Source organism: Neoarius graeffei, chromosome 4 (genome assembly GCF_027579695.1).
Source record: "Neoarius graeffei isolate fNeoGra1 chromosome 4, fNeoGra1.pri, whole genome shotgun sequence".
Lineage (NCBI taxonomy): Eukaryota > Metazoa > Chordata > Actinopteri > Siluriformes > Ariidae > Neoarius > Neoarius graeffei.
Genome location: NC_083572.1, coordinates 6,461,637 through 6,474,914, shown reverse-complemented (window position 1 = coordinate 6,474,914; position 13,278 = coordinate 6,461,637). Strand labels below are relative to the sequence as shown.

The window sequence follows — 13,278 nt, the reverse complement described above, 5'->3', positions numbered from 1 at the left end:
TTTTATCAGGAATTATGTAATACCATTATGGCATTATATACAGCGATTCAGATTTACATCGATCCTTGGACATAATCCGAGACGATTTAGATTTGTCCGGGGGGAAATCACCTTAATTACGACAAATTTCCGAAATGATAAAAGAAATACTACAAATTGTGTGCCTTGTTATTTAAATAATATTGGCTGGCATTGAGTGGTCTATCAGATATATTTCATTCAGCTAGCATGATAGTGAACGAGTCGAAGGCGAGTAGCTGAACGGAATACATCTGATAAACCACGAAAAAAAGCCAGCCAATATTATTATTATACATACACATTCCCGGTGTTCAATGCATCTTTCTCTTTCAAAATTCTCTCAAAATCTTCCGCTTTTAACAAAGCGAACCCGGCGGCCATGTTTGTTTACAATTTGTCCCAGTCGCCCATTAGCGCAGAAGTTTAACATCTCCGACATGTCTCCTTTCCAGTTTTTCGATGTACGTTGGTGTGTTTTTCTCTTGTAAATATGCATGAAGAATATCTCATGAAAACTTTTGGTAGCCTTTCGGGTGTTCAATGCATCTGGTGAACAAAGAAATGCTTCTGCGCATGCGCAACAGAAAACTCTCTCATTGGATATTCGCATCAGCTCCGACGTGTCACGTCATGTTGTCTTGACAACCATGCGATATCGTAAACCATATTCACAGCTCATTCTCCATTGGATAGAGTGATGTAATACACGTACTGTAGGATGAGCGATATGCTAACAATATTGCATGCTATCGAACCAAATGAATGAAACCTGCTAGAAGGGAACGGAACATGTGTTTTTATTCCATCGAAAAAGTGTCCTGTATGGATAATAATTTACGTTATTGAAGGGTAAGCTTTACCTAGAGGCCGATTAAAATGCGTATGAAAACTGTAGCTTTCACGCTTAAAAAAAAAAAACCCACAGTGGCCGCCATCTTAGATGTATTCTTCACAGTTCTGTCAATACCTCCAATTGGTCAAATAAAAAGACAATAGGAGGGCACATTATAAAGCGGGCACCATCTTGAATTTCTGCCGAGCTCAACGATCCACCAAGGAAAGCCAATAGGAACGCGTGTTAGGATTATACAGGTGCCATCTTGGATTTCCTCATGATTTTTGCCTTTAGTGTCTCATTTTTGCGTAACGCTATGGCTGAAAAACAGGCGGCAAAGTCAAAACAGCAGTCGGTCGGGAAATTTTTCAACAAGGGAAGCGAACAAAATTGTAAAGAGAATTTATGGCTAGTCTATGAAGACAATTCTATGCTGTGCAATTTGCGTAAGTACTTTTTAAGCACTGATCTCTCGTCAAAAGTTGAGAGATTGTTAGTATATAATGTATGTAGTATCTGGCGTCAAGCTTTGTTGATTTAAAGACCAAATTGTGTTGAAAAAAGGATGAATTTGCAGAATTTTCTGCTCTTTACTGAGGAACGGTGGTAGGAGGTCGAGTGTCTGAAATTAGCTGCAAAATGTCCGAAGCAAATTTTCATGTGTCAAAATCACTGCATATACCCCGTCTAGTGAGCACGTATAGTGAATAGGGTTGTTATAGTGTCGTGGTTTCTCAGTTCATCATATTCTCGTCCACCTGTTCAGGTTTCACTCCACCGGTTTTCATTCTTTTACATGTCTCGCTACTGAACAAAAAAGTCCATGGGGTGGACTTGGACCTCCTCCTGTACCTCCTACCTCAACGGAGATGAATAGAGCTGAGCTAAAAGTCCACTGGATAGAGTGTGCTTAATGTGTTGTACAGCGTCAGGTGGGTTTGGGGTTAGGCTTTTAGGAGGTCTTGGATTACATCCAGCTCCACCCCTTGGATTTTTGGTTCTGTAACAAGGACTCGTTGAAATTTTTGCAACAGAGCTCAATTCTGCTAGAAACACAAACGCTCACAAGGGCCACTTATAACCACTGAGGTCAAACCAAATCACCTTGCATTAAAGATTCGAGGTGTTGGTAGTACACATGAAACTGTTGCTCTAGCCATGATTCATACAGTGGGGCAAAAAAGTATTTAGTCAGCCACCAATTGTGCAAGTTCTCCCACTTAAAAAGATGAGAGAGGCCTGTAATTTTCATCATAGGTACACTTCAACTATGAGAGACAGAATGGGGGGAAAGAATCCAGGAAATCACATTGTAGGATTTTTAATGAATTAATTGGTAAATTCCTCGGTAAAAAGTATTTGGTCGCCTACAAACAAGCAAGATTTCTGGCTCTCACAGACCTGTAACAACTTCTTTAAGAGGCTCCTCTGTCCTCCACTCGTTACCTGTATTAATGGCACCTGTTTGAACTCGTTATCAGTATAAAAAGACACCTGTCCACAACCTCAAACAGTCACACTCCAAACTCCACTATGGCCAAGACCAAAGAGCTGTCAAAGGACACCAGAAACAAAATTGTAGACCTGCACCAGGCTGGGAAGACTGAATCTGCAATAGGTAAGCAGCTTGGTGTGAAGAAATCAACTGTGGGAGCAATTATTAGAAAATGGAAGACATACAAGACCACTGATAATCTCCCTCGATCTGGGGCTCCACGCAAGATCTCACCCCGTGGGGTCAAAATGATCACAAGAACGGTGAGCAAAAATCCCAGAACCACACGGGGGGACCTAGTGAATGACCTGCAGAGAGCTGGGACCAAAGTAACAAAGGCTACCATCAGTAACACACTACGCCGCCAGGGACTCAAATCCTGCAGTGCCAGATGTGTCCCCCTGCTTAAGCCAGTACATGTCCAGGCCCGTCTGAAGTTTGCTAGAGAGCATTTGGATGATCCAGAAGAGGATTGGGAGAATGTCATATGGTCAGATGAAACCAAAATAGAACTTTTTGGTAAAAACTCAACTTGTCGTGTTTGGAGGAGAAAGAATGCCGAGTTGCATCCAAAGAACACCGTACCTACTGTGAAGCATGGGGGTGGAAACATCATGCTTTGGGGCTGTTTTTCTGCAAAGGGACCAGGACGACTGATCCGTGTAAAGGAAAGAATGAATGGAGCCATGTATCGTGAGATTTTGAGTGAAAACCTCCTTCCATCAGCAAGGGCACTGAAGATGAAACATGGCTGGGTCTTTCAGCATGACAATGATCCCAAACACACCGCCCGGGCAACAAAGGAGTGGCTTTATAAGAAGCATTTCAAGGTCCTGGAGTGGCCTAGCCAGTCTCCAGATCTCAACCCTATAGAAAATCTTTGGAGGGAGTTGAAAGTCCGTGTTGCCCAGCGACAGCCCCAAAACATCACTGCTCTAGAGGAGATCTGCATGGAGGAATGGGCCAAAATACCAGCAACAGTGTGTGAAAACCTTGTGAAGACTTACAGAAAACGTTTGACCTCTGTCATTGCCAACAAAGGGTATATAACAAAGTATTGAGATGAACTTTTGTTATTGACCAAATACTTATTTTCCACCATAATTTGCAAATAAATTCTTTAAAAATCAGACAATGTGATTTTCTGGATTTTTTTTCTCATTCTGTCTCTCATAGTTGAAGTGTACCTATGATGAAAATTACAGGCCTCTCTCATCTTTTTAAGTGGGAGAACTTGCACAATTGGTGGCTGATTAAATACTTTTTTGCCCCACTGTACATCATGAACACACTACTTCCGTCGCTACTGGATGTATTTTTTAAAAAAAAGTGATCGAGAAATTTAAGTAAAACATGTTTTGAACGGGCTTGCGATGGAGAACCTCAGAAAATATCATACAAGGAAACAGCTAGCGATAACGGAGCTACAGCGGATGAACGTTCAGGCAGAATGTCTTCAGTGGGCTCTCAGGGGAGAGAGAGAGAGAGAGAGAGAGAGAGGTTTTAAGGTTTGTACAGGAAGCAAAGCCTTCAAGCGATTCCCTGTAGCACAGCTTGAACAAACAATAATATACCTGAAGCTTTAATAATTAAGCCTTGTATATAGCAATGAAGGAAAAAAAATAGAACAACTAACCCTGTGTGAGTTTATTTATTTAAACCTGACTGTTTTATATATTACACACGTAACACAGCCTTCTGTTTATACTGGCGCATTTTCCTTCTAATATTTCAGACCGAATATTTCGTCACAGTTACAGATGCATACAAAAACGCAAAAATGGTTAAAGCGGCCGTGTTCCGTGGACAGCGCTATTAGGTGTTGAGACGATGTTTAAACTACAGAGTGTTTAAAGTGGATGAACTCAGGACTCGATGAGGTAATACACATCACGCAACCATTAATTCGTCAGAACTGTCTCCTGTTATGAAACACATCGCTCTCATTCCCCTTTAAAGTGAAGATCTTACTTAAGAAATCAATATGATGTAATGTGAAACCAGGAACAGTGTTCAGTCCTTGCACAACATTTACAGAACGAGTGGCGAACCTCGTAAAACTCAATTCACTTGTTCAAACGAAAATGAGCTCGAAAAGCGGTTTGACAGAAACTTCAGTGTCGTGAACTCATCCTGTATGATGATGAACATTTCTGATCACCATGTAAAGATTTCCTCATTTACACACAATGGCGTTATGAAATAACTCAGATTTAGGAGGTTAAACTCCACCCCTTCCAACGAGTTCCTCATCCCTCACGTCCTTTCGCATTCACAGCCCGGCTCTTCCACTCGTACCATCCCTTAATCACTCTCCACAGCACTATTGACTGAAGGTGTGGTCTGCGCTCACAAAGTGCACATGATCTGGGTGGACGAGGTTCCTGCTTACAGCATGAGCTCAGAACGTTGACCATGCCAGCTTCTGGGAATTTTATTAAATAGTGGCGCTTCATCATTGTATTATTTCATCGGATCACGTTACAGTTAAACTGAGGAACCATGTGAGAGAAAACGCCTAACAGAGAAACATACGGATATAAACACCATGCTGTCCCTGTAACATCACCGTCAATCCATCTTATTCCACCCGTCTCCCTCTATGTCCCTCTCTCTCTCAGATTGGCTCTCTCTGTATCTCTCTCAATGCATGTGTCGATCTGTCTCTGTCTGCGTGTCATCACTGTCTCTCTTTGAATCTTTGTCACACTGTCTTGCTACATTTGTCTCCGTCTCACCCTCAATGTGTCTCTCTCCGAGTGTCCCTCTGTCTCCAGCTTGTATCCCTCTCTTTCTCCATTTCTGAGTCTCTCTCTCCCTCTCTCTGTGTCCCTGTCTCTCTCTGTCTCCATCTTGTATCCCTCTCTTTCTCCATTTCTGAGTCCCCCCCGAGTGTTTCTCTTTCTTTCTCTCTCTGTGTCTGTCTCTCTCTCTCTCCCTCTCCCCATCTTGTATCCCTCTCTTTCTCCGTTTGAGTCCCCCCGAGTGTCCCTCTGTCTCTCTTTTTTCCTTTCTCTCTCCCCGTGTCCATCTCTCTCTTTGTCTCCATCTTGTATCTCTCTCTCCTTCCCCCAGTCCCTCTGTCTCTCTTTGTCTCCATCTTGTATCCCTCTCTTTCTCCGTTTCTGAGTCCCCCGAGTGTCCCTCTGTCTCTCTCTCTCTGTCCCTGTCTCTCTCTCTCTCTTTGTCTCCATCTTGCATCCCTCTCTTTCTCCGTTTCTGAGTCCCCCCAAGTGTCCTTCTGTCTCTCTTTCTTTCTCTTTGTCTCCATCCTGTGTGTATCTCTCTCTCTCTCTCTCCCCATGTCCCTCTGTCTCTCTCTTCCCCATGTCCCTCTGTCTCCATCTTGTATTCCTCTCTTTCTCAGTTTCTGAGTCCCCCCCCGAGTGTCCCTGTCTCTCTTGTATCCCTCTCTCTATACATGTGTCTATCTGTCTCTCCTGTACCATCTGTGTCATTCTTTCTCTCTTTCTTTCTCTGTGTATCTTTCCATCACACACACTCTTTGTCTCTGTCTCTCCATGTGTGTGTGATTATATATGGTGTGTGCGCACGTGTGCACATCTCTCTCTCTCGTCTCTCTCACTTTCTCTTTATTTCTCCAAGTTTTTTTTCTTGCAGTGTCTCTACCTCTCAGTGTCTGCCTCTCCTTAATCTCTGTCTGTGTCTCCCTTTCTTTCTGCACGTGTCTCCCTTTGTGTCTTTCTGTGGCACCGTCTCTCTTGGTTTGTCTCTGTAAATCCCCCCCCCCACCCACACACAGAATGTCTCCGTCTTTCTACTTCTATCTGATATACAAGACAAGAATGTACAGCTATCTTGTCTGTCTCTCTCTCTCTCTCTCTCTCTCACATGATCCCTCTACTGTCAAGGCCCACAACACCACGCCCCACAGTCCAACAAACTTCAGCACATTGTTAGGTGTCTAATAACAGCAGAAGTAGTGCCACCCACAAAGTGTGGTGTAATCTTAACCTCACACACACACACACACACACACACCATTCAAAAGAGCAGAAATTACTGGCGGTCTATGTAACATACTTCAACTGGAGGAACATTCAAAACACCAGGTAGCGCATTGTCGGCACACACCAGCCAGGAAATAGGAACGGATGACTCTCTGTCTTTCTTTCGTTCACATTTCTTTCCACTTCCTCTACAAAAATGGTTATACTTCCTCTGCTGGTGTCGAATCAGATAGTGCGCTTGAGTCATGCAGACTCGTTTTAAACCTTGAAGTCTACAAGCATCACGCTTATACACAGCATTTCTAGGAATTAATGATTAAAATCAGGTGCTGAAATTAAGCAATCACGGCTCAACTTCTTAAAAGTAAAACACAGCTGAATGCAAAGGTTTGTGCACCCCACCCCTTCTTCGCCTTGGTTTCTGGGTGAAAAAAAGAAGAGGAAGAACTCTATTGTACAATCATCTACAAAACCAATTTCATGTCATCCCAATTACAACAGTCAGCCGAGATATTACCACACCTCAGTCTTAAATTCCTCAGCAGCTGCTTTTACTGGCATGATCATAAATTAGCATCCCTATAGAGATCTTGCAGTCACGTGACCGGAAAGTACACAACCACCATCTTGTCGGTCAAAAACACCGCTGAATACTGCTGCACTCGTGTACAGAATGGATCAATTTCAACCGACGGACTACACGGCTCATTTTTCTAATGAACAGATAACTAGATATATGTCTAAAATAAACGATCTACAGATTAGTGACCCTTATGGCTTACCGGACGGAGTTTTCACGACCGGATTTTGAACTGCCAGCGGAATACCCGGACGTGTATAATTACCTCATTAACTTTCCCTCGCTGTTCAGTGGTGAAGCACTGCGTGCTTATAAATCTCTGGACAGTTATCTTTACAGAAATTCAGGATTTGTCAGCGACTCAGACGTGGCATCTTGTAAACAAGAATCCTCACTGGATGGGTAAGTCACTTAAGTATTACTAGTACTGATACTAGATGCACTGACCAGCCGATTATAGAATAGAATAAGGTAATTCCAGCTGTAATTCCAAATCGTCCGTCTTGTTTACATGGATCTGGCATTGGAGAGGTAGAGGCTTAGCAGTGGAGGTTTGAGTGGCTGTTTTCTGAGCTTAGTCAACAGGCCGGCTCTGCCTGCAGCCTCGCTTTTGCTTCCGCTCCCGGCGCTGCCTCCTTCGCTTTGCTTCCGATGACAATCCACGGAGACCCCGCTGGTCTCGCTATCTCGTCCGGAATGTTTTTTTTTTCTCGTCCGGAATGTTGTGCATGCGATGGAAATCGCTACAAACCGTCATTTTCTGCTGGAAACCAATGTCCAGTAAGTCCATACGGTTGTAGTGGATATTGAAGTCCGGTACAGACGAACAACACGCAAAAATACACACAAAAAACATAAAAAACGTGCACAGGTAGGGAGAGCTTGTAGCCGCAGCCGTTGTAGTAGAATTGTATATAGTAGGGTTTTCCAGAAGAAAAGGTAGAAGTAAAAGCAGAAGTAGAACCAGAAGTAGAAGTAGAAGGCGGAATATGGCGTTTGACCGACAAGATGGCGTCTGTCACAATCTGGATCAGCTGTGACGTCACATGCAAGTGCTCCATAGACTAATCATACATCGATCCCATTTTTTTTTTCAGACCACATATAAGTAGACTCCCAATAGCCATCCTAAAATGAGTTCAATCAATCAATCAAATCAGGGAGGTCATGGAAGATTTTATATTTTTATTTCGCTATGTTTATGTTTCCCAGATTTATATAGTGGCCATGAAAAGGGCACACATGCAATCAATTGTTCTTTATAACCTTAGATTATACATGAAGTGCTTTATTGTTTGTTCATTACCAGTATCAGCATTGACACATTGGTTGTAGATAATTTATCATAATGACTTCCATGAGATCTACAGATTTGCTTCAGTGAACAATATAATCAGTGGAAGAACGGGAAGTGTTTGTGTGCATTTTTATGTAGGTGTTTATTGCTCATAGAACCACAATTTCCTCAAATGGCATACATCATACCAACAGCGGCTTTAATACACGCACTCACACCCCAAACACCCACTGATTTCACGCTGGCCTGAAGTGTGTAGGTTTCTCATAACCAAAGCCACAGAGTGTATATAGAGCTCGTCAGCATCAGAGATTGATTTACGGCCATCGGACCTCAAGCTCTAATGAACCGTGTAGCATGCATCAGTAAATGCCCCGTGTGATTATTCTATCTGCCCCCAGGGTAAATACAGCAGGCATTTTAAGACAGGTCCAAGTTAAGAGTTTAATATGCATCCTGATACATTTCTGTACAAGAACAGCATGACCACAAATAAATTGGTGTCTCTCCTTCTCTTCTCTCTCTCTGTCCATCTATCGGATTGTATCTGTTTCTCTTTGACCATGTAGCTCTCTGTCTGTCTTCATCTCCCTGTCTATTTCAGTGTGTATGTGTCTCTCTTTCGGTTTGTCTCTCTCTCGTTGACCATATCGGGGTCTCTCTCTCTCTCTCTGTGTCCATCTATCTGGTTGTATCTGTCTCTCTTTGACCATGTAGCTCTCTGTCTGGCCGTCTCTTTCTCTCTTCATCTCCCTGTCTCTTTCAGTGTGTATGTGTCTCTCTCTCTCTCAGTCTATCTATTTATCTGTTTGTGTCTCTCTTTGGCCATGTATCTCCCTTTCTCTCTCACTGTGTATCTGTATCACCATCTCTGTTTCTCTCTCTCTCTAGCCTTCTTTTTGTGTCCATCTCACTCTTAGCATCTCTCTATCTTTGACTGTGTCTCTTTCTGTTTCTCGCCCTCTGTTGGTCTCTCTCTCTTTGCATCTCTCTGTCTCTTTCATCATGTATCTGTGTCACCATCTCTCTCTCTCTCTTTCTCTCTGCATTTTGCTTTCTCTCTAGCCGCCTTTTTGTGTCCATCTCACTCTTAGCATCTCTCCATCTTTGACTGTCTTTCTGTTTCTTGCTCTCTGTTGGTCTCTCTCTCTTTGCGTCTCCCTCATCGTGTATCTGTGTCATCTCTGTTTCTCTCTACCCTTCTTTTTGTGTCTCTCTCTCTCACTCTTAGTATCTCTCCATCTTTGACTGTGTCTCTTTCTGTTTCTCGCTCTCTGTCGGTCTCTCTCTCTTTGCGTCTCTCTGTCTCTTTCATCATGTATCTGTGTCACCATCTCTCTCTCTCTCTCTGCATTTTGCTTTCTCTCTAGCCACCTTTTTGTGTCCATCTCACTCTTAGCATCTCTCCATCTTTGACTGTCTCTTTCTGTTTCTCGCTCTCTGTTGGTCTCTCTCATCGTGTATCTGTGTCATCATCTCTGTTTCTCTCTCCCCTTCTTTTTGTGTGTCTCTCTCTCTCTCTCTCACTCTTAGCATCTCTCCATCTTTGACTGTCTTTCTGTTTCTTGCTCTCTGTTGGTCTCTCTCTCTTTGCGTCTCCCTGTCTCTCTCATCTTGTATCTGTGTCATCATCTCTGTTTCTCTCTACCCTTCTTTTTGTGTCTCTCTCTCTCACTCTTAGCATCTCTCCATCTTTGACTGTGTCTCTTTGTTTCTCGCTCTCTGTCGGTCTCTCTCTCTTTGCGTCTCTCTGTCTCTTTCATCATGTATCTGTGTCACCATCTCTCTCTCTCTCTCTGTCTGCATTTTGCTTTCTCTCTAGCCACCTTTTTGTGTCCATCTCACTCTTAGCATCTCTCCATCTTTGACTGTCTCTTTCTGTTTCTCGCTCTCTGTTGGTCTCTCTCTCTTTGCGTCTCCCTGTCTCTTTCATCGTGTATCGGTGTCATCATCTCTGTTTCTCTCTACCCTTCTTTTTGTCTCTCTCACTCTTAGCATCTCTCCATCTTTCTGTTTCTCACTCTCTCTCGCTCTCTCTCTTTGCGTCTCCCTGTCTCATCATGTATCTGTGCCACCATCTCTCTCTCTTCACTGTGTATCTGTATCACTATCTGTTCGTTTCTCTCCTTCTGTGTTTCGCTTTCTCTCTATCCTTCTTTTTTGTCCTGGTCACTGACTGTCTCTTTTTCTGTCTCACTCTTTGCACCTCTCCATCTATACCATCTCTCTTTCAGTTTCTGTCTCTCTCTCCCCCCAGCTCTCTTTCTAAACACACTACTACTTTGTTCACACAGTCACATAACCTCATTGCCCACGGCTAAACAAATGTTAGAAAATATGTGCTCTAAATATTAAATCACTGGAAATCAGACCAACAGCAAAACAAAATGAATAAGAAATGAGAGTTCGGTTCGAGTGCGCATGCGCGGTACAGAGGGACCCCAGCCAAGGCATCTAGCGGCTGTGAAAACAACAACGTGTCTCTGCTTCCAGGATAATGAGATTATTGTAAAGTCACAAGAACACTAAAAACAGCACTGGGCTTGGATTTGTTTCAGATTAAACAGGGATTAAGGGACTATAATAATAATAATAATAATAATAATAATAATAATAATAAAGTGCTCAGGAAGTGAACAGGGGAATGATAAAGTTGGCACTAATCCGGGTTCAGGGGGTTTTGGGAAATAAAACACTACAAAATAACACCTCAGCCTGCCAGGATTATTCGTGTAATGTTTTATTTCCATGTTCACATCCGGTCTACAGGGTTAGAAAGTTGCGTTTGAAAAGATTTCTTGCACTCACCAATATTTTTTTTTCCTTTTAAATCCCACCCGGATTTTGTTAATCCCTTCTTCTTCTTCTTCTTCGAAACAGAGAGAAAAAATAATCCTCACAAAAACGTGCTCCAGTCCATTTGCGGCTGGTTTGACATCTGGACGAAGAGCTGCGGGAGCCACGCCTTCCCGCAAACACGGACGCGCGTGCACGCAAACAAACACCCGCACAGTTTCCGCCCCAGAGCCTGAGTCAGCTCTCAAACCCTCTCAGGGTCGCAGCACGCCTCACAAGAAAGCGGAAGCTCTCTCTCTCTCTCTCTGTTGTTGTGGGGGTTTATCCAGACTTACTGACGTGTTCAGTTTTCCGAGAGGTTTTTTTTTTTTCCGCCGACAAAAACGTCTTTAATCTGGGACTCTGGGATTCCAGATGTGGAGCTGCAACATCTGTCAGAGAGACAGAGATTAAGTTCACTGAAATTTACAGGCTTCAATATGTCAGTAAAGTTACTATGAATTCTCATCTCATCTCATCTCATTATCTCTACACTCTAAAAAATAATGGGGCCAGTACCAGTTCTTCAGGGCGATGCCATAGAAGAACCTTTTTTCAGGGCTTCAAAGAACCGTTCATGCAACAGTTCTTTAAAGAACCATTTAAACCATTTGTTTGAGCAGTGAAGACAGATTTGTGTAAACATAGCCTATGTGCATTGACCAGCAAATGGTAAGAGAATGCCAGGCTCTGAAGAACCATTTCCAATGTGAAGAACCTTTTGCATAATGTAATGGTTCATCACAGAGTTTTGACTCTCCATGGAACCATCCAGAGATTTGAAGAACCACTGAAGCACCTTTATTTTTTAGAGTGTAGCCGCTTTATCCTGTTCTACAGGGTCGCAGGCAAGCTGGAGCCTATCCCAGCTGACTACGGGCGAAAGGCGGGGTACACCCTGGACAAGTCGCCAGGTCATCACAGGGCTGACACATAGACACAGACAACCATTCACACTCACATTCACACCTACGCTCAATTTAGAGTCACCAGTTAACCTAACCTGCATGTCTTTGGACTGTGGGGGAAACCGGAGCACCCGGAGGAAACCCATGGGGAGAACATGCAAACTCCGCACAGAACCCAGCTCAAACCCGGACCTTCTTGCTGTGAGGCGACAGCGCTAACCACTACACCACCCCCACTGTAATTTTTCTAACATTTTTTTTTAAACTAGCCGCATTAGGGTTTCTATAACCTTGTATGGACTTCACAGCAAGAAGGTTCTGGGTTCGAGCCCAGCGGCTGACGAGGGCCTTTCTGTGTGAAGAAGAAACCTTTATTTGTCACATGCACACTTCAAGCACAGTGAAATTCATCCTCTGCATTTAACCCATCTGAAGCAGTGAACCCAGACCCCATGTTAACCTAACTGCATGTCTTTGGACTGTGGGGGAAACCGGAGCACCCGGAGGAAACCCACGCAGACACGGGGAGAACATGCAAACTCCACACAGAAAGGCCCTCGCTGGCCGCTGGGTTCGAACCCAGAACCTTCTTGCTGTGAGGCAACTGTGCTAACCACTGCACCACCATGCCGCCCCACAGTGTGGAGTTTGCATGTTCTTGCCATGTCCGCGTGGGTTTCCTCCGGGTGCTCCGGTTTCCCCTACAGTCCAAAGACATGCAGGTTAGGCTAATTAGTGGCTCTAAATTGACCGTGAGTGTGAATGGTTGTCTGTGTCTATGTATCAGCCCTGCGATGACTTGGCGACTTGTCCGGGGTGTACCCCACCTCTTGCCCATAGTCAGCTGGGATAGGCTCCAGCTTGGGGGTGGGATTTTTTGGTTGAATGCTTTTAAAATCTAGCTTATTCTTGTTGGTTTCTCCAAAATGACCTACTCTAGCTTTAAATAACTGCTTAATTTGCATTTCTCTAAATAAAAAAAAGATGAAAGCCATGCAATTTAAAACAACAACAACATATCATTAGCATATTTTGTAAATAGCTGGCCCCGAGTTTATTTCTTTTGGACCTGCTTGATCCATCCTGGTGCCCTGTGTCTGGTTGGAGTCTTATCGCATCGCTCCTGTGGAGGACGGCCCCATGAGGACAGTTGAGGGTTATACCTGGAGGATGCTCTGGACTCTTACAGTAATGCTTTTATGGCTGAGGGCTACAGTTGACTTGCTAACTTTAGGACTGCAGTTGTCATGAACAGTTTTGCACTCAAGTTTCCATCAATGAAGAGTTTATAACATCAACGAAACTGTCCTCATGTTAAAACTGTTAATATTATAGT

General features: G+C 43.5%; 1 protein-coding gene across 3 annotated transcripts in view; it reads right to left on the bottom strand.

Annotated features, from left to right (window-relative positions):
* Positions 1 to 11,264, bottom strand: part of wipf1b (WAS/WASL interacting protein family, member 1b) — a 55,344-nt gene extending 44,080 nt beyond the window's left edge. For 2 of the 3 annotated variants that reach the window (XR_009654492.1, XM_060918727.1), the window contains exon 1: positions 11,008 to 11,264. The gene's annotated coding sequence lies outside the window, so the exon portion shown is untranslated. Of the gene's footprint in view, positions 1 to 6,395; positions 6,475 to 11,007 lie in introns of those variants that run through there. The other variant, XM_060918728.1, reaches the window with a different exon arrangement.
* Positions 11,265 to 13,278: the final 2,014 nt, after the last annotated feature.